Source organism: Misgurnus anguillicaudatus, chromosome 16 (assembly GCF_027580225.2).
Source record: "Misgurnus anguillicaudatus chromosome 16, ASM2758022v2, whole genome shotgun sequence".
NCBI classification, from domain to species: domain Eukaryota; kingdom Metazoa; phylum Chordata; class Actinopteri; order Cypriniformes; family Cobitidae; genus Misgurnus; species Misgurnus anguillicaudatus.
In genome coordinates, this window is record NC_073352.2 from 24,910,876 (window position 1) to 24,933,513 (window position 22,638).

At 36.6% G+C, this 22,638-nt stretch overlaps 1 protein-coding gene across 2 annotated transcripts in view; it reads left to right on the forward strand.

Annotated features, from left to right (window-relative positions):
- Window positions 1-22,638, forward strand: part of lingo2 (leucine rich repeat and Ig domain containing 2) — a 325,603-nt gene that overhangs the window by 44,285 nt on the left and 258,680 nt on the right. For both annotated transcript variants that reach the window (XM_055177528.2, XM_055177529.2), the window contains exon 2: window positions 16,299-16,360. The gene's annotated coding sequence lies outside the window, so the exon portion shown is untranslated. The remainder of the gene's footprint in view (window positions 1-16,298; window positions 16,361-22,638) is intronic.

A 22,638-nucleotide genomic window follows, 5' to 3' on the forward strand; every position in this document is an offset into this window, starting at 1 on the left:
CTGACGCTCATATTAGCCAATCTGCGGTCTTCATTAAACGCAAGAACTTAATGGTGAAATTTGATTGGTTATGTATCGTTGGAGAGAACACTGAACCTGGGACAGCGCCAGCACGCAGGATCACAATCAACTCGCGTCACAACAAAATGGGCAGTCGCACAAATGCTCCCAAATATATTTTAAGGTCGCACAGATTAAATTTCGGTCGCATATGCGACCAAAATGGTCGCAATTTCGAGCCCTGGTTATAATAGTTTGTTCATATGTTAATTTTTGTACTCTTCTTGTCATTTGTCTGAGCATTTGCCACACTCTTGCCCATTGACAGGCAGGATAGAATAAAAGACCCAGCAAGTGAAACAGAGAATTGAGAGGAATTATTTTAATTGCAAAAAAGCTAAACAGACAAACAAATGGTTTCCGTTGCCTGTCTTGACGCTTGCTGCATTTGCATGTAAAGTGAAAATGCGACGAGTCCCATCTGAGCTGGGGTCTGCTCCCTCACCCGACTCAATCATAGCCACTTTAATTGCACCTCAGCTATTATTATAAATGCTATTATTTTTCTGACAGTGATCGCAGTCTTCCCTTGCTACCTCTTAAGAGAAAGGTAGAATGGGTTCTAACGCAGGTCTTGAATTTCTTCACGAGTTTATCGTGATATTATCACATTAAATTATATGTTTGACACCTAAGTCGTGCACAGTGGCTCTGATACTGACACTTAACTGATTAAGATTGATATGAATGTCATGATATGAATTTACACAGTAATAAAACAGACTTTTAATAATAGCACACAGTAACATTAGAGTGACATGCCTTTATGTAATTAACACTTATACTAAAGTGAGCAGTTACATAAATCTATTAGCTACCTATTAAAAAACATGTCTTTTTAGAACTAGAGGTATATAATAAAAAGATGATATATTTGTACAGATGCTGTAAATTGTGAAATTGATAGATTTTTTTCTGTGTATGTTCAAAGATATTGGATACTGAGAACTGTGCACTGCTATAACTATGGCTGCATCCAAATACCCACACTTGCGGCCTTTGCACTTGACCACTTGACTACTTGCATGACGTTTTCCCGTATTTTGCCCAAGTATCTCTGTCTTATTAGAATTTAGCATAAGGAAGTTATGTGCCATTCAGTCACTTATAGCGCTAATACAGTCTGTTAGTTTACAGAGCTGGTGTGTTTCGCTAGGATGAGAGGAGATATAAAGCGGTATCATCCTCATAGCAGTGAAAACTTATGTTATGTTTCATGACGTTGTCTCCTAGAGGTAACATATATAAAGAGAACAAGATAGGACCTAAAACTGATCCCTGCGGTACGCCATATTTAACCGGGGCGTGATATGACCCCTCCTCATTTACATAAACAAAATGATAGCGATTAGTTAGATACAATCTAAACCATGTTAGCGCCTGCCCACTGATGCCAACATAGTTTTCTAGTCTGTTGAGTAAGATTGTGTGATCTATTGTGCCAAAGACTGCACTAAGGTCTAGTAATTTAAGAATTGAGATTTCACCACGATCAGATTTTAAAAGGAGGTCATTTGTAACTATAAGCAGTCCTGTCTCTGTGCTATGGTGGGGCCTGAAGGTTTGGGCAAAAGTTGCACAATTAACATCCAGCTTTGGTGACAGAAGTCCCGCCTTCCAGTTAAGAAAAGCCAATCATCAACTGATAACAACTGCCGATTTTCTGGAGAAGGGCCTCTGTACAAAGTCGTGTAAGGCGCTTTTTAACCTGTAGACCTTGAAAAAGGTGTTTTAGCACAGTATGAGCTTAAGAAACAAACATTTTGGTGCAGTTGATGGTTTAATTGTTGGTCATATGTTGTTTAACCCTCTGGGGTCGGACCCTTTTTGGACACAGTCAGAGGTTCTGAGATGCTCTCACATTTGGTCTTTTTTCAGTTGCTTTAAAACACATTAATGGCTAATATCACATAACACTGTATTCAGCACAAACTGTGCTATAATAATATTTAAGATAAATGTATGTACATGTTTGTATTTTTAAGTAAATGATGTTTATGCGTGGTTAGTAAAAAAAGAAAACAAAAAGTTGCTGAAATAAGGCCAAGGAACACATCCTAAACATTTGTTAACAAGCAAAAAAGTTATCTACTCTTGTAGAGTAGAGAATTTGCTACAAAAAGATGTAAAAACCATTTAACCCACTCATTCACGTGAAAAAATACATTGATTTAACTTTTGTAAGACACTTTTTGCTGTGTAAAGGCAATATGCATGGGAGGGTCAATGGTCATGAATATTGATGTGTTTTACACCTGAGGAGACCCAACCCCCTAATGGCTCAGTGAGGAATGTTGGGACAAAAGAACTGTGACTGTGGGGAGACTTAAAGAGAAAAACTTTTGCTTGAGACTTAAAGAGAAAAACTTTTGCTTGTAGTTAAAAAAAAAATAGGTTAAAATAAAGTACAAAAGGCCTTTTTAGTAAAATAAAAGTCTTACAGGGTTGCAAAAAATGCTAACAACATGAACAATACAATAGATTTAAGAAGCTTTATTGTAATTATAAACAAAGAAGCTTAATTGTAATTATAAATAATAAAGTAACAATATGTATACATGTATCAATATTCTATATGACCAGTACAATATGGCTCTAATTAAAAGAAAATGATTCTAAATGTCAGCTGTGAAAGTTTGGTGTGCATCTAAAAATACTTCCAAATATAAAAAATAAGGTATACATTTGTAAACCATCACACACTGTAACTCTTTGGGAATGGAGTTAAATGTTGTCGTGCCATTGTTCAAAACGTGCGAGTACCAGACGAAGTTGGTGTTGCAGACACATTCCTGAAAACATATCTTAATTAATATCATGTATTTTCAAAGTACAAAGCAACACATCAGTATTACTAATATTGAGAACTTTTTTTTAATAATTAATAGGGGTGACCCCGAATAGTTGAAGATTCGATGCATCGGAGAAGCCGGATTCGACTACCAATCTCACAGTCGAATCGTTGCAGATGTGTTATGAAATGAGGATCATTCAATTTTGGCCGTATATGAGTGCACACATTATCTGATTTCGCACATAACAGCTTTCTCCCAATATATTGATATACAGCATATTATTATAATGCTGCCAATAATATGTAATGTAGCAGCTTTCAATAAATATTTTTAAAATGCGTTAATAAATCCAACAATCCCTGTGACAGGGCTACACGTCCAAAAAGAGGTTCCTATGTTAATAAACCATTGCCTCTTTGTTTCTACATTTAAAAGACGAAGCTGGCAATTCTGGCAATACTTTCGTTTTTTTATTAATTTCTTTATTTTATTTATAAATCACTCTGGTTTATCTGATTTATCTATTTGGCTTATGTTTTGTTTCCGTGCACTTGAGGCATTTTGCACATTTGTTCTGCACGTTGTTACTTCTGACCTGATTAGATTTAAAAAATGTATTAATTATAAACGTAAATTCTGATCTAAATTAATACAGTACATAATGGATAGTTTTTAGTTCTATCGATGTTGCGCTATTGCCTTCTGGAAATGTTTTAGCATGCAATTTTGCCGAACGTGCTATAGGTGCTCTGCGTCTCATATTTAGAATTTCATCAAACTAAACATTACAAAACGGATGTTTTGCGGCGGGCATAAGTTTTAAAATGTATTTAAAACCGAGTGGTTATCTATTATGGTCGGTGTTCACTTTCAAATGATAGCAAAGAGATTCCTGAAATAAATAATATCATCAGGTCTTTCTGTATCTAAAGTGAATACAGAGATGATCAAAGACAAAGCAAGCAAGCAGGTTTTTCTGTGCTAAACAATATCGAGGAGTGTATATAAAATCATTATTTTCAGTTTTTTTCTTGTTATAAATTAACGTTTAATGAATTGTATACATTATAGCTTATAGTTTTTATCATTTACAGTAACAATCACAAATTATTTGTCATTTGTCTTTTTTTGGTCATGGCTTTGACGCGCTTAATCTCCGAATTAAATAAAAATACTAAATTGTAGCCGGGGTTTCCAAGGCAGGATCACCTTTGTTATTTTTTAGGTTTAGTTCTCAAAATGTTTTTTTGTGTGATGTTCTGTAGATCGTGGCATAAAAATGTTATGAGGAATAATTAAACAAATTTTGCCTTACATTTTACCTTAAAAAAAATATATATAAATTGTATCACTTTATTTATTTCGGGTTCGTTTCTGCATGCCCCCGTGCGAGTAAATGATGATGAAGCCACGTTACTAAAAAAAATTAAAAACATTATTTGTATCATGTATTTTCGGAAAATACAGATATGTTTATATATATACATCTTGTATTTTCCAAATTACTACGCAAAACATCAGTAAAAGTCTACTAATAAAACAGAAAAGCCCGCAAATGTGACTTACCCTGTATGAATGTCCGTCGCATTTCTGCAAATGCCCGCTGAAGAGGAGAGTGATGCTGCCACATTCCTACAAACGTTTTTAATAATTAATATAATGTATTCTCCACAGTAACAAACTTATAAAGCAATACTAAGGCGGTAAAGCATAGTTGAGATAAGATAATTGGGTACATAGATGCGGTATATCTTTGTTAACGGGCCATTACCGGACATATTTATGGCTAAACATTAACACATTACAAATCTCCGGACACATTTACAGCACATCGATACTACATCGATACATTTACACCCGAACAGATAGTCGCGTAAACAAGACTTGTTGAGGCATAAACACACTAGTCAAAATATATTCTAAATAGTGATATTGTTTTATGACATATTGAATATTTACACCATACAATCATACTGTTTAACGCATGACATATCTTCGGGCTCATTTACAGCACAACACCCGAGCAAATAAAGAAGGCTTATTGATAAGTCGGCATGGACACTATAGTTATAGTAGTGATATTGCTTTATAACATTCACATTACACTTATCAGCATACGGTTTAATGTAATAGCTATAATTTTAATGTTAATACAAATTGCCAATTACGAGACGTTTTTTATAAAGTCATTATGAATAACCCATTCTCACCAAAAAGCGTACAAATGACACGCAGTGTCATTATCGTGCAATAGATACGCCAAATTCCGATTTGCGTGCATAGAAACCTGTATATTAAATAACCTGCTTAAACAAATCTGAAATCTAACCCTAAACCCAAGCGAAAATGGTTTAAAAAACAGAAAACAAATGAGAAAACAATAAATAAAACGTCACGAAACGATTCGCCATATAAGTGAATGGGAAGGACTGGCGTATCATATGCACGCAAAATCGGAATTTGGCGTATCTATTGCACGATAATGACACTGCGTGTCATTTGTACGCATCTTGGTGAGAACGGGTTGCAATATCTGCTTGCAAACAGTCAGTATACAGTATATAAAAGTTACACAACATTTAAACAAATGTAGGTAAAACTTACTCTTCAGAAATTATATCCTCAGCTGGATCAAGTCGCTCTTCAAAATACAAACGTTCATCGTCGGAGTCCTGCTCTTCGTCTGAAGAAACAGTGAACTCTTCTTCCTCGCTGTCCAGGAGCATAGAGCTTCCTCACCTGTAAAGCGTGTCATCTTCCGAACGCGTTGATAAGTGGATGAAACTGTCAAAACTCGCTGCTTCTTAAAGCATTGTTTGTGGGCGTTGATCTTGTTTGCATAGCCCGCATCAGGTAATTTCCATATGAATGGCGCGCACAAGGGAAGGTGGGATCAAATTAGCGCTAATGAGGTCGAGCCAGAAAAACTGTACCTCTCTTTACTTACATGTCGATTACACAAACAGACAATGAGTTATTCAGATTTTAATTACATAATGTAAAAGTAGACATTTCAGGCTTTCTTTAGACATATGTATCATGTTCGTGTGACAAGTATTGGCGGAGTTATCAGTTCATGTTTGAAACGTGTTTGAGGAAAATGGTCAAGGAGACAGAGATGTCGAAATGCACTCCCTGTTTATTTTCTTTATTTGCCAAAAGCACACAGTTTTGTTGTTATTATGAAGGCACTCACATTAAAGTAGAGACTTCACAGTTTCGAATGATGTATTACATGTATGTGTATGATTATGAATGACGGAGTATTTTAAGTGGATGTCACAGGAAACAGGAAAAAATGCGTCAAAACGCGGCCCCGCGTTTTTGGACCCCAGGGGGTTAATTGTGATTTTAGCACACAATTTAAGAGATTCTTGTTTTCCCTATTCAAGTAGATGGGACGTTAGTCTTCCATTACTAAAATAAACTTGAAAAATGGATGCCTAGTGCTGTGACTTCCTTAAAAAACTTTGGTTTTAGTGTTTCACATTAAAATAGGAACTTTAGGAATACTTCTCATTCTAGACAGCAGTTCTTTGGAGAAAAATCTGTCTAGTACAGAATGAGTCATCAATATTTAACCTACAGTACTTACCTGAAAGATATGCACTACATATTGTAAATGGGTATATCTTTGTCAGTGTTAAAATATAAGCTAGTATATACATGATCTTAAAGCTGTTTTGCTTTCATGGGGTCTTCAAAACAGGTTGGGTTGAAAAGTGCTAAATGCTATTGGTTTTCCCCTGACAAAACTATGAAATATGTGCAAATACGACCAAGTTCAGTTAGTTCATTTCTATTGCTAAGAGCTACATCCACATCGCTGCCTCATCATAAATTACTAATGATGTTTGCCAGTATGAATTATGGAACATCACCGATTCCACTAGAGCTACTTAGTCTTATTCATTACAATTGAAACAATCTTTAGGCATTATCCCTGAAATAAATGAAAGTGATCGAAAGGCAAGACAGATTTGCCAAGTTTTAATTTCTCTGTTCAACAGATTTCCATATTTTCAATGGAACATCGTCTGCATATAAATCTCATGTTTCCAGAAGTGGCGTACATTTATTTTTAACATTGGGGGTGGACACATCAACAGTATATTATAATTTATTTATTAGGATAAATATTGCCAACAAAGCCTATGTTTTACATTTTAAAAGTCACTCTGTGAATGTATGTCCCTTAAAAAAAAAATGTTTTAGTGATGTCTTCTGTGTTTTGTTCAGCACACAAAGAGTAGAAAAAAGCAAAAAGTAAATTAGGCATTTTTAAATTGTGTTTTGCATGCAGTGTCCTATATATCAAATGAGCTTAAATGTGTCAGCTACACCCATTGGGAAAATATGACACTGTTTACTAAATCACACAGGATGGTTTATTAGGAACTAGCAGATAACTCAATTAAAGTTCTTTTTACTGTGTTTTTGGCAAACCGTGCATATTGAAAATGAATGTGTAAGTTGCGTAGGTCTCAGTAGAAAAGAAACCGTTTATGTTTTTTGATGCTTGGCAATTGTGGATACATCTCCCTATTTGAGAAATGCTTCCAGTGTGCTAATGTAGCTGTAACCAACCATCATATCCATTATCATTTAAGAGTCTTTTAACTGCAAATGGAACAGTAATCTCCATCGCATCCTATATTTGCAGAAATGTCATTGGATGTGAGTGAGATGTATTAAAAATCCTGTTCTGCCAAACCTCACGTTTTGATTGGCAGTGTTTGCTATTTGAGACCACAGCAGGTTCAACCGCTCACTGAACCCGCGGTGGAAGGGAATGCAAGTCGAAGTGGAACAGCATTAATGCATAGTTGATGGCTCCTGTTGTTTTTCATCCTAAGCCAATGAAGTTCAGTCACACGTTATCTTCATCAGCAGTCCGGCACACACGGTGCATTTGAACGCCGCTTTGATGTCGACCGCTCCCGAGGTTTAACTGGAAATTTGCATCCTGATTTGCAGCTGCAGAACTGATCGATGGCAGACTGTAGCGGTTAATGCTAATGCTAGCTGTCGCCTCACTGTGCTTCGTCTTTACTTACTGCTGCCTGATCGCGGGCAGCGTTCTCAAGCGAGCAGATCTGAGGCATCTAGACAGCATGCAGGGCTTTTATGAGAATAAATATCATAAATCATTTTGCTTTATGGCCCCAGAGAACAGAGGTGAGGAGTTGTGGACGAGAGCGTTTGCACTCGCCCGTCTCGGGTTTTTGAGGCGAAGTCTGATAGAGTATTGACTTTTTCTGATTAGCGATGAAAGGGATGTGAGCAGGGTGACAAAAGCCAAACAGAGTATCAGGCTTATTTTTTGGGCCCTGGAGATACATAATTCTGTTTAGAGATGTGAAGTCTGGCTTTAGAGGGACACTTTGAAACATGACTGTCACTGGCAACAATTTGTAGCCTTGAGTTTCCTTTAGGCTTTCCAAGGCTTTAACAGCTTGATATTTTGAAAGTTATCTATAGGAAACAGCATATACTGTACACATAGTGAACAACTTAACATGAATACAAACATCACAGATACTAAGAAAATGTATTTTATCAACATGTCATATTGGTATGACAATACTGTTCACTGTTAGAAAAAAAGTTAAAATATGTACCCCAGGCTGGACGGCAGCTTTTTCCCTAAAGTGTTCTTATTAGTGCCTTAAAGATGCAAATTAGTATCTCAAAGGTACATAATGGTACCAAATGTATAAATATCTGTATCTAATGGTAAATATTAAGACCTCTTTAAATGGTACTGTTCCCCTACCCTACTGAAAAATCCAGCAAAGACCAGCCCGAGCAAACATAGGTCGGACGGCAACATCGTCTCCCCTGCCAAAAGGGGTCGTCGCAGGACGGCACAAATGTTGTACTACTGGTCCGAAATCAACGTCGTCTCCCCGTCCAAAATTAGTTGCGGCTGGACGGCACAAATGCATAACATGTCCTAAAATGCATTTATATACGCTTGTATACATTTGTATATGTCTATATTTGTCTAAGGTTGCGTGTATTCAAAATTTTATGTACGAGTTTTATGTATTAACGTCCAGAAGATGACATTTTTAGACGTGCACGGACCGTGCAGAACAGACGTGTGATTCACGGTCAAATGACGTCAAAGACGTCGGTTGGATTTTCATTTTGGAACTATTTTTCAATCATGACGGGACGTGACGTAGGGATGTATTTTCAACGGTAATCGGATGTTCAAATGTTTAAATGTTTGCTGGGGCATAAGCTGGGTGCTGGCTTTAGCTGGTTTAAGGTGGCAGTAGCTGGTCTGGGCTGGTCCTCCCAGCCTGGCAAAGCTGGTCAAGCTGATGTGTCAGCTGGTCTTTCAGCCTGACCAGCTAAGTCCAGCTAGACCAGCTTAAAAAGTGACCAAATACAGCTAGACCAGCTTGATACACATTACCAGCTAAAACCAAGGTGGGAGACCTTATGCTGGATTTTTCAGTAGGGTAGTGACAACTGGATTACATATTTTAACCAATTTTACATGCGTTTTAAATGCATTATTGTAAAATAGATTTTTTTCGGTTTGCTCCAAAAAGGTATAGTCCCACCCAGGGCTTGACATTAACTTTTTTGCTCACCAGCCAAAGTGGCTAGTTGTTTTCCAAAGTTACTAGCCACTTTCACTGGCCACAATTTTGTTGTTGTTGAAATATATTTTATATGATTAAACTTGACTTTGGCATCCTAAAATTACATAAATTTACTTGATTTAGCTAGATTAGATTTAAAACCCTTTCAAATGCAGATTGAACACTCAAATTAAGACTACATTTATTAGCTGGTATATACCAAATATATCAGTATAGATCATATAATATATTTAGGTCATGAAAAACATGCTAGTAAGGCATAAATAGATTAACTTCTAATGAATATATTAAGCGTGGAGCCATTAACTGAAAAGATAAACACAAAAACCCTCAACAAACACTTTATTTATTAACTATACAATACTGTATAAATACTGTCAGGACATGTACATGGATTTTACTGTCAACTTGTTTATGCAGATTGTATTTTATAAGCTTGATCATGGTTTCAGTTAAAGTGATTTAAGACTTCAAGGCACTTGACGAATATGATGCATGAACCTCTCTCCTCACGGGTTTCCCTTGACTTTGGACAAAACTGGGACGTGTGCATTAAGGTATGCGCTATGAATTTCTCTCCGCTCTTGCCCAGAGAGTGTGCACACACTTTAAATCTCTTCAATCACTTCCATGCAATTGTTTATTCTTTCCCGAAGTGTGCGTGTATGCAGACTGTTTGCATTCGCAAATTCATCAGCGCTCGAGCTCTCTATGGTAAACTCCTACTGTATGTTACACTGGATGCAGGGGGTGCTCATGGGAGTAGTAGTTTCCCAGCGTCGCATTGCGCATTGTTTATAATTCCGCATAACTTTTATATTCAATCAGCCAAAGGAGCTAGTGGGATTGGCTGTCTTACTTGCATTTGGCGGGTTGCGGTTGTTAATGTCAAGCCCTGGTCCCACCCCAGACTCGCATCAGCGGTTGAGCCAAAAGTTGACATGGAGAACCACTTATTCAAACAGAAATGTTTTACAGAGGGTTTAACAGCGGTTGACCTCATGACATCAACCTCTGAATGAGTTGTAGTTGTCTCTGCGAATTAAACTCAGACCTGAAAGCTTGTGCATAAGGCAGGATCCTTTGCAAAGGTTATGGTACAAGCACACAGGGGCTGAGAGAGTGTAATGAGAGAACGTGGATAATTTGCCAAGTAAATAAGTTCATTCCAGAAGTTGTGCTTGCCTGCAGGGTTGTTGTTCTGGTAAAGGTTCAAGTTAAGGGACTACAGCAAAAGTAGGTGGCTAGAGGTGAAAAGCTTTCAGCTACACTGGAAAAAAAACAGCAAATGATTTATATGCTTTAGTGTAGCATGGTTTTTAAGGGTGTCATTTTAGCTTCTGAATATATTCAATATATACTGTACCTAACAGATTTCTATAAATGCATAAAATGATGTAAACAGACACTCCAGGGTGTTGGAACAGTATTATCATATCATATTTTGAGCTCCTAACATTGTTATGTTAAAGAAATCTTTGGACATAAAGAGAGTAAAAAGAGATGCATTAGATTATTTTTGGATTGAGTACAACTAATCTGTTTTGGTGGTTTAAACAGTGTTTTGTGGATTGTGTCTAGGATAAGGGGAAATAAGAAATTGGGAAATATTGCATTATGAAAGTAATGACTTTCTACAGTAAGAGGTTGTGAAAATAAGAACAAGACATGGCAAAAGTTATGTAAGAAAATGTTTCTTCAGCTGCCATCACCTCAGAGTACAGACACTGTAAAAAATCCTTCTTGCACTTTAATTTTTAATTTTAACCAACTTAAATTTACAATTCATTTCAACTTTCTGGACTAGTGAGGAGTTGCTACAAATTATACAAGTTGAATTAGCTTAAGATATTCATATACTGTATCTAGAAATGTGTAAAAGCGGACACCACTGCAATTCTGGCTCTCTTATTATGGCTTAAAATGACCTACAGCATGGCTAGTCAACTGGCGGCCTGCAGGCCAAATGCAGCTCTCCGATCATCTTTGTCTGATTTAAAATCTCAAATAAACACTGTGTGCAAGGTAAAAAATATAGCTACTTATTCTTTTTTTGTTTAACTTTATTAATTGCACTTGAATCATTTAAAGCGTAACTAAACCCCTTGTCAAAGCCTGACTCCACCCACTGGCAATATTTGAAAAATGCAAGAAAAGTCGGAAGACCCCAACGGAGATAGAGGGGAGGAACTGAGCTCGTACCAAGGGTGTGGTGAGACTGTAACAAGGGTGTGGTGAGCTTGAACCTGCTTACGTAGGGTCGTACTGCTTACGTCACACGGTAGCGCAAGATCCAATAGGAAAATTCGACTGCAGTAGCCACCGTTCAACCTGAAGAGGGCAGCACTCAGATGTTTTTACACCATATATTGTAGCGTTGAAACACTTTATACCCAAATGTCAAAAAATACTCAATGAATCAATGAACAGCCCCATTCTTACAGATCATTAAGTATAAAAAGTTGGTTTAGGGTTTAGTTAGTCTTTAAAAATGATTGATTACTGATAAGTAAATTATTAACTATAAATATATTCGTAGACTAAAGGCTCTTGTGCTGAAAAATCCTGGAATGAGCTTCTTTCCCATGTTGACACGGATTTACGATTAAACTGAAATTTTATTACCACTGCCACTAGAGCGCGAACTCCGACAGTCTCATCTGAATGTAGTAAAAGGCGGTTTAGCATATATATCTTTAAAATATTATAAATGGGGAAGTGAAATTTTAGTCATTAGGAGAAGACTGGGATTATGTTGTGAATACTTGAAACGTAACAATTTATGAAAGTTAAAAAGAAAAAAAAACTTCACAAAAGAAGTTTAACCTCTCGACGCGCACTAATTCATGGACGGGATGACGTCAGTTTTTTTTACGCTGCTAACAATATCTATATAGCCTATTGTCTACAAACATTAATAATATTAACATTACTATACATTGTTTGAAAGGTCTATGGGTTTAGCATCAGTGTATGGTCTCTGTTTTGAGATACAGATGCTCTAGCATCATAAATATAGTATTTTGTGACAGAAGTCCAGATGACAACATGCAAAATATAAACGGGACTTCTTACCTTTGTGTTGATATAACGATCGCAAATCGAATCCAGTCTGTTTCAGATGTGTGAATAACTCATGAAAACCGTCTAATAGAATACATCCAACGATAATTTTTGTTCATAAATGCGTATAATCCGTGAAATAGATATATTGTCCATTGTTTACATCAGATTTAACATGAACATCTTGTAATAGAATATAATATACAATCTGAGGACTATTTACATCGTAACACTTGTATATGAGATTACACTCGCGTTCAAAACTGTGGTCAAACATTGTTTCTAAAAGTAGTCGGGAGTATAATACATAATATCCAAACAGCGCTGTCAAATATCGTAACATCATCTGACTCGCTCGTTCCTCCAATGACTTCATGGAAAATATTGATAGACAGAACCTGTAGCCAATTAGATAACGAATCCAACGATCTTTGTGTGAAGTTTTATTTCCTAGTGTGGAAACGGCATTTTATATGCTTACATAAGGATAAATAATAAGAAGAACGAACGAACGTGTATGCATGTAAACAAAAGACTTTTATTTTGGGGCTGACTGGCACTTAGAAAAGGCACTAGTCTTACAAAAACCCTTGCAAGAACCTCATTTTTGGGCCTATTGACCTCAAACGTGAAACATAACTTCTTTAGACTTGTGGCTTTGGGATCACTGCATTTCTAGGTTTCTCACACATATTTATCATTAAGTTTTTTAGTAATACAAAGATGTTATGCAAAAAAAGTTTTATTTCAAAGTACTTCAGCCTCTCTAACTTTTTAAATTTTTTACTTAAAATTATTTTGAAACCTGGAAAATGAAGCTCAAAGTGTCTATTAAGTAGTTATGCTTATACTCTAAATGGTTTAGAAAAAACAACCATTTTAGTGAAAGTAGGTCTTTTCATGGTTTTGGCTAGAGTGGGATGTGCTTTTCAAGACGTTAAAAGCTCTGCATAGTGCTATACAAAAAAATACATGTGTTGATTATTTACACCTGCACAACATTTGACTCTTGCAATGTTAAACTGCAATTGTTTTTAAAATAATACAAAAGAAATTAAGAGTTGGATACAATACTGTAAGTGTGCATCTTTTTTGAAAATGTATGTTTTTTTTATATAAATCCTATAACAAAAAGTAATAAAACAACATAAGTTATATCATATATATGTAATATATAATAGATAAAAGTTAAATATAGGGGTAAAAGTTTGGCCCGTATCATATTTACAATTTTAAAATCTGGCCCTCGAAGACCCCTGACCTACAGTTTAAACAAAAAATTGCAACTAACTTGACAACTAGTAAACACTTTATTTTAAATTTATTTTACTTTTTGTTCCACTGGAAAATTACATTCACATAAGTTCTGTACAACACGAGGATGGGTAGACAGGATCTTAGTTTAAAGCAAATGATCTGTCAAATGATACAACGACTGAATTGATCGCATTTAGATGTGAACATGATTTCGCTATGGCAATTGCATATCTGTCTGTCTTTCTCTCTCTCTCCTGGACCCTCTCTGTCCTCAAACCATCTGTATCTCATTTCTTTTAGCATGCACAGAAACCTGCTCAATAAATCCATCTGCTCTAATACCCAAATACTATTTTCTACTCAGGGAAAAAAACACACAGCCTTCCACTGCCTGCCTCCTATTTTGGGATCACATCTAGACTTTTCAACTTCCTGTGTCAGACGCATGAAACAAGTTCTGTTGTAGCCCTGCCATCTTAATCATAGTTGCTTTAAAGTGTGAATAGACAGCCTCTTTTCCTTACCTACAGTTTATATTAGACTGAATTTGCTGTATTTTTTGGGAAGTGAATGTCTAGAACAAGCCTGCCACCTGCTATCATTAAAAAGTAGCTGAATAGGCCGATCTGTCATGCTTAAAACAGTTTGCAATTAATGAGTCACTGAAATGTTGCTTTTGATATATGACTAAGGCTCAAGTAACCGTGGCATGGCGATGTTAAAAGTGTGAAACTAGAACATAATCAGCAGGGAGGAGAAAATGTTTCATGTTACTGTACTGTAAATGTGAAATGGCTGACTGTAGACTGTTGGCCCAACCCTGATCACGAAATTATGTACCTATAGTCATGTAAAATCTTTTCTGTGTCTTTTCCCTGACACTGACACGTTTTTTCGCCTTTTTGCGTGAATATGTCACGCATTTCTGTTTACGTGTCACTGTCACGTATTTGTTACCTAACTGTTTTGTCCTATTTTCAAACCATTGACGCTTCGGTTAAGGGTTAGATTTGGTGTTAGGAAATCACTTTAAGTATTGGTTTATACCTTTTTTCATGACTTATTTATTTATTTTTTAAACCATTGTCGTCTGGCATTAGGGTTAGAGTTGGGTTTGGGTATGGATGTCATTTTATCCTAAACCGAAGCGACAATGGTAAGAAAATAGGACAAAACAGTTGAGTAACAAATACGTGACAGTGACACGTAAACAGAAATGCGTGACATGTTCACGCAAAAAGCCCAAAACACCATTGCATGGCAGCTATTGGCCAACCAACCCAGTATCACGAAATTACGTATCTATAGTCATGTAAATTTGTGAGTCTTTTCCGTGACACTGGGTTGGTTGGCCAATAGCTGCCATGCAATGGTGTTTTGGGCTTTTATAAATACTTCGGCATTTCTGTTTACGTGTCACTGTCACGTATTGGTTACTCAACTGTTTTGTCCTATTTTCTTACCATTGTCGCTTCGGTTTAGGGTTAGATTTACATAAAATGGCATCCTTACCCAAACCCAACTCTAACCCTAATGCCAGGCGACAATGGTTTGAAAATCATAAAATACAAACAAACAAAAAAAATCATGAAAAAAGGTATAAACCAATACTTAGAGTGACTTTCTAACGCAAACACCAAATCTAACCCTAAACTGAAGCGTCAGTGGTTTGACATGCATGACATATTCACTCAAAAAGGCGGAAAACGTGTCAGTGTAACGGAAAAGACTCACAAATTTACATGACTATAGGTACGTTATTTCGTGATACTGGATTGGTTGGCCAATAGCTGCCATGCCAAGGTGTGTTGGGCTTTTATAAACACTTTGGCCTGTGCTGAAGACCCTGATGTCAACATTTAAAGCCCATGATAATTCGTAAATATTTTATTGAATAAATTGGTTCCAGTAATGTCTATTGAACGACTCTTTTTGGACTATTAATTAAATATGAAGACATCTCATTATATCAGATCTTTCCACAATGCCTTGTTGTACAAGCATGAACTCTGAACACAGGGACAAATTTAATCAGTGTAGACTCAAAGTTTACTTTTCATGACTTTGGTTTTATCAGTTTCAGAGCGTTTCACCACAAGTATCTATCTTCATCAATGTGCACCTTCTGCGAACATTTTGGCTTAAATGTGCATATAAAAGTAGGCTACTGCAAAATACAGACACATTCAGACATTCAAAATGTTCCTTCTAATGGCATCCCTAGTTTGTGGAAGATTTATTGCATTGTTTTCCCACTAATGTTTTCCTTTTCCCTTTCTTCTTTTCCTTTTGCCGCCGTTAAACACTACAATCAATGTCGCTCTCTCCAGAAAACTAGTCCACTTAATGGTCTTAATGCACAGCTCACCAAGCATCCCTCGCTGTAGAATTTGCCATTGTAAAATGAGAAGGACACTAACAATGCTTTGTTTGTTTGATCATCCAGTAGTAATGAAGTAAATGTTTTCATCTTCATCATCCTGTTTCTGTTTCCCTCTTTTAGGCGATGGATGTTGCATCTTCTTCCTCCAGGCTGAGCATGATGAACTCTTCTCTTTTTATGTGGTAAGTTACCCTTGTATGTCTTGATGTGCCTGTGGGGAGTGAAGGGGAAATATATATACGTTAGATTGACCTATTTCGATGTTATTCTGAAAGAATGGCATAAAAGTAAGCTTGGTACCATGGTACCTTTTTAAAAAGCACATTTGTCATGTTTGGAGACAATGAAAATATGTTTTTTGTTAAAGCTTGGAGTGGTTCTTAAATTCACTCCACATCTCTACAGACTCAAACTGTTAATTTTACATAACTGCTATTTAATTTACTCGTGTTTTGCATGAATCCCTGGATGGACTTCCTTGGGTTCCATAAAATGTAATTGTGTGTTATTTCATTGTGAGAAATGTGACATGATTTTATACTACTGTACAGAGATTTGAACCATGCTTTGCATTTCTATTTCAAATGAAACGTTGATGGCAACGTCTGTTATGTTTTATGTTAAGACTCATTACCAACTTTAAATTTAGATTTGATAAGAATATCTTCAAACACCTTATTTGCTACGCGTCACATTTTAAACAATGTGCTGTTTGCTAGCGTTTAGTTTTTGGGGTTTTGTGGAAAAAGACAAGCCTGATTTGATTATTCTTTGTAGTCCCGCTACACAGATACACACACAATTAGACTTCAATAAGAGATCAGATGAAAACGCACAGACATTCGCTCAAAGGCAAAACACAAACGAATTTCAGTCTCCCCATCATTTTGTTCCTTATTTATGTCAGAAAATGAAGATGAATTATGCCACTGGGCCAAAGGTTATTTATTTAAGTGCAATAAAGCAAATGCGTTTTCACAGCATCTCCAAATCACATCTCCGCCCATGGGCTCCCTAATGTTCACAAACGCGCAAGGTCATAAAATGATGCAACGAGACAACAAACGCGCATGTTTGTAATGCATTACACCGGGGCGATGATTAGCTGCAGAATCTATGTTATCATTTCAAAGTGACACTCGATATAACCCTGCCCAACAACACGGAGAAACATCTCCTGCCTGCCACCTGAGATGCATTTAGCTTCCCCGTGCGTGTTACATCATCCTGTGACATGTCAGGCTCATCCAATTGATACAAAAAACCTGTGGCTGATGGCTGATAGACATTGGACAAAGTCAAAGCTGAGACTAATCCAAGCCATTGTGCATCGACAGATAAGAGAAAATAGAGGAGACGCCGCCAGGCGTCTGCCGTGGTGCATGGTGGGGTATCAGCCGAGGCGTTCGTGAGCACAAGTGACCTTTTTGTTTTTGTTACAGTACAGTATTTTTAAAGGATAGTTGTCGGATGTCTTTAAAGAATGGAATATAGTAGGAGATGATTAAGACAAAGTTAGATCAAACACAAGATTAATATGGATTTGTACTTGTAAATGTATTTTTCTTCTTTGATGAGCAAATCTGCCATAACAACAATAAACACATACAATATGCGCTTTATAAAAAGAAACTGTTGTGACAGAAATACAAGCCCTGTTTTTTATAATGTATTGTTTCTAGGCAGATTTGGCATTGGCTTATACAGAGACACCAATGTTTATTGCATATAAATATTGCATTTTTGTATAATGAGCTGTAAATCCCTAAATGCCAATGGAAAAAATTCTTGTTATAATGTTAAAATTTTAAATGCCAACAATCCGTAGGATTAGCTATGTGTTTAACATTTACATGTAAGCCTCGGATACCACTGGCCCCCCGATATCTGTTTATCAGTCAGACACGCAGTCGGACATTGGTCTAAAAGGATGAAACCCATCACTTTATATATTTGCATGTACTGTAAAGATGCTCGCACAGTACAGACCTGCATGCTTATTTGGAGATCGAACTGAACAGAAAAAATGTTGACATGAAAGTGTTTTGGCACCATAATATTATACTAACATAAGTGTACCTCAGCAGAGTTTTTAAATGGTCTTTTTAACAAGAATGTTTTCTTATCCTCTTAACCGAAGGACTTGGACCATTGCAAGCTCTCATGTGGTACATTGTTTGTCTTAAAAGCTTGTAATCCCACATGCTGGCGTATGCTCAATTTGACTGTTATTATTGTAAATTTCGTCTTAGATAATAAATTCATGCAGAGATGATCCCTCCTAATCAGGTAGTTCAGCCTCCCTAATCAAATAGGGTTTAGTCTTTGTACCATCGCACATTTCATAGGGGAATAGATGGATTTACGTACAAGATTATGTTCACTTTAAGCGCTGCTGTGACTGCAGACTCGACCAGGTTACCCACAATGCTTTGAGACATTACGCTCTGATCAGGTGCCGTGAGGTCAATGGCACGCCCCAGGAAATTTTTTCCTTCTGCATTTTCTGTAAGTCTCTCCAAGGCCTCTTTCTTTTGTGCTAACAGAGAAGAGGAGCTGTAAGAAAGCCTTTCAGCTTTTCTCAGATCCATACAAACCCAGATAATGTGTCTTTTAGGCGAGAGGCGACAAAAGGTCTTGGCACGCACTTATTATTTTATTCTGCTGTCTGACTGTTCTCCACTGCCAATGTTGTATTACATGGTGAGAAGAGTTTGTAGACGGCTCTCGATTAAAAAAGCACAGTGTTTCCCCATGCACCTTTGTTGGGGATGTCAGGACAAGATGTCAAACACATTGCAATAAACTACACAATTGTGATTGGTTTTCCTTTTCTTTCCCTCTGTTGTTAAAAATATTTGTTAAAGCATAACTACATTGCATTCATTTTGCACTTTTTAGCTGCCAAGACAGTGATTTCTTAACACTTCTGTGCTGTAAAAATGTATGTGAGACTTAAAACGATACTCCTGCCAAATATGAAAATTACCCCATGATGTACTCACCCTTAAGCAATTCTGAGATACGTTTATTGTCTTTCAGACAAACACATTTGGAGTTATTTTAGTAAATGTCCTTGCTTATAATGGGAGAAAACCAGCCTGGCTAAAGGGGGTTGGACACCGGCCGCGCCGTGTCGAGTCGCGTCAAGGACAACCTGGAGGTATCATAAACCGGAAGTGCACATTAAATAGCGCGAGCTTCGTCAGATAGTGTCTACTTCAAAATGCAAAATATATGTTAGTAGCCAATGTTAATCGTTAATGATTTGGGACAAATATTATATTTTTTAATGTTAAACTATGTGAGTGGTGACCAACTTCCTGAGTCGTACCTGGGCGGCGCGGACAGGCGCCACCTGTCGGCGCCGGTGTGCGTATACTCATAGAAAGCAATGTGTCGAGTTTTTTAGAACAGCATGGCACTGAGCTGCGCATCCTGTGTGCGACCCCCTTAACACCAGACCAGTGTCATAGAGAATGAGACGTGGTCTGGGAACCACATGGTCATTTTCTCGTATTTGAGGCGTGGTTTACAAATGCCCAAAGCCGTTTATTGAGCGCTACAAATTTCTATCAAATGCATCTGTATGTAGCACATAGCCAATCGTTTCAATTATACCAGATGACGTATGTAGAGCTATGCAACTAAACCGGTAGCTGTATATTGATATTGAAAAGCAACACAACTTAGTGGCACTGTGACAACCACAGTAGGTAGGCTACAGGCATAATGACAATATGATATTAATAAATACCAGTTACGATTTATAAATTGAATGGACTTCGTTGACGACGTTGCCTAGCAGGTTGGCCCTATAAAACTCTGTAGCTAACATGTCTATATCAAAACATCCTTCTTGGATATGAAATTGTTTAACACCAAAAGTTGCTCTTTTTTAAAATAACTTGCGTTCAAAACTACTTAGAATATTATCTAAGGCTGCATCGAAAAGTAACTTCGCCTCTACTTCCGTGTTGGATAAACAAAACTGCTTCGTTGTGTCGCATAGACGTCGTCATCGTCTTGCTTCCCCTCTCCCCATTCTGTGATTGGTTCCCTATTTCAGGAGTAAAATAGGTCCATGGTTTCCATGCTAGACTTGCAGCGTGAATAAATTTGCACCCAAGGCAGCATGGGGAAATCCAGGCTAGAAAATACCTTTATTAACCCCTTGGAGTGGATTAACTCTGTGAAGGATGAATGCACTTTTTTTGCTTCAAAGTCAGAAGTTGTTCCCTGTTTTTTACCATTATAAAGCTTGAAAGAGCAAGGACATTTAAAATAACTCCAAATATAAAAGATAACAGACATATGTATCTCGCATTGCTTATGAGTGAGTAAATCATGGGTTAAATTTTGTCTGGAGTATCGCTTTAAATGCTGTGTATTTGATTCTTGTTTTGTGTTGCTATGGTCCACAGTTTGCCTCTTTTTATAGATCTAGTTATTTCCAGAAATTACATTTCTATTTTTATATGTCAAATCACTTTATATTTGTCATCATGTAATACCAGTATATACGTAGATGAAACGATCAAACATCATTTTAATCATGTCTGCTGGAACTTTCCCCGGCAAAGCCATCTGTACCACCAAATGTTATTTTTTTAACACTTAAAAAATAACATCAGTCATCAGTACCACAGAGAAATTATGTTATCAGTATGTGAAATTGCTTTTATGAGCGTGATTTGAAATTTGATTCATTGCTACAACCACTAACATTAAATTGTTATTGCAAAACAAAACATATATATATATATATAACAACTGTGCATGTTTCATTAGAATAATACATTGATAAAAATTACTCCATGTTACTCATGTGAACACAATACTAAAAGTCGTTAAATGTAAATGTTATCACCGGACTGTACCAGAGCATAGCACATTGTCTCCTAAAAGCACTTAAATCACACTTAGCAAGTCAAAGGTCTCATAACACATTTAGTCTGGCATTGGGTTGTTTAAATAGCCAATATTACGTTACACTAGTTGTAAATAGATGGTAGATGTACAGTATGGTATGCTGTATAACATAATTCTTCCCAACTTCTTTTTATTCAGGACCCAAATTTAACATTAGACATTAAAGGTCCCGTTCTTTCTGTGTTTTTGAAACTTTGATTGTGTTTACAGTGCGCAATATAACATGTGTTCATGTTTCGCGTGTAAAAAAACAGTATTTTTCGCACAATTGACTTATCTGTATAGTGCTGTTTCACTGTCCTCAAAACGGGCTGATTTCTTCCTTGTTCTATGAAGTCCCTCCTTCAGAAATACGTATCGAGTTCTGACTAGTTTGTTTAGTGTGTTGTGATTCGACAGCAGCTTAGCTTAGCAATGCCGTTTGAGCCAAAGCTGGAGACTGACGTATTCCTGTGGGCGGAGTTTAGTCAACAAGCTCTTTTATTGACGTCATTCAACTGGGAAGTAGTGGGCTTGAGTCCAAACCGGACGTTCGCTGTAGGCTTTGAAAGAGAAATTTTTTAAAGCAACACTAAAGAGTTTTTGCTCTTTGCTTCCCCCTACAGGTTAGAAGCGTAATTGTCCATTACCACTGTCGTAAATACTGCAGCATAACTGGCTCTGATTGGATTGTAGGTCTGCCGTAAAGCAAGTTTTTGTAGTTTTCACTCGAATTACAGGACCGCGACCCAACCATTGGAAACTTCTTTAGTGCGGTTTTGGCCGATAGAGGGCTGCAAGGTGAATGTGAAAGTGCCATTCACCCTGTTTCGAGTGTGAACTTTTTTGGAAACGTTATTTTAAGGTAAAAAAAAACTTTTTGGTGTTGCTTTAAAGAAAATATATCGCCTGGCAGTGAACTTTGAGCTTAATCATTTTGCAGATATTATTTATGCTCTAACATCAACATTACGCACTAATAAAGTTTGAAAAATGGGATCAGGAAAAACATGACCTTTAAGTAACAACAAAACAAAATCCAAAAGATAATATTTTAAATCAGTTGACAGCCCTCTACAATGGCTTGAAAATTTTAAGAAATACATTTATATAAATGTGACACTGGACCACAAATTCAGTCATAAGGGTCAATTTGAAATTATGCTTTATACATCATTTGAAAGCTGAAAAAATAGGGTTTCCATGGGACCATATTTGGCCGAGATACAAATATCCGGGGGTGCAAAAAAAATCTAAATATTGAAAAAAAAAACATTTAAAGTTGTCCAAATGAAGTCCTTGGCAACAGATATTACTAATGCTATTTCTTTTTGCATAAAAAAATCGATAATTTTGATCCATACAGTGTAGGTATTGCTACAAATATACCCTTGCGACTTATGACATATAATATAAAAAACATATTTTATTTAATTAATTAAATCACATAATTCAGTATTAGATTGCAGCTAAAAATACTTGTTGGTAAAAAATAAACAATTATATAGCTATAGACATGGCTGAATGGACTGAATGCTAGAATTAACTA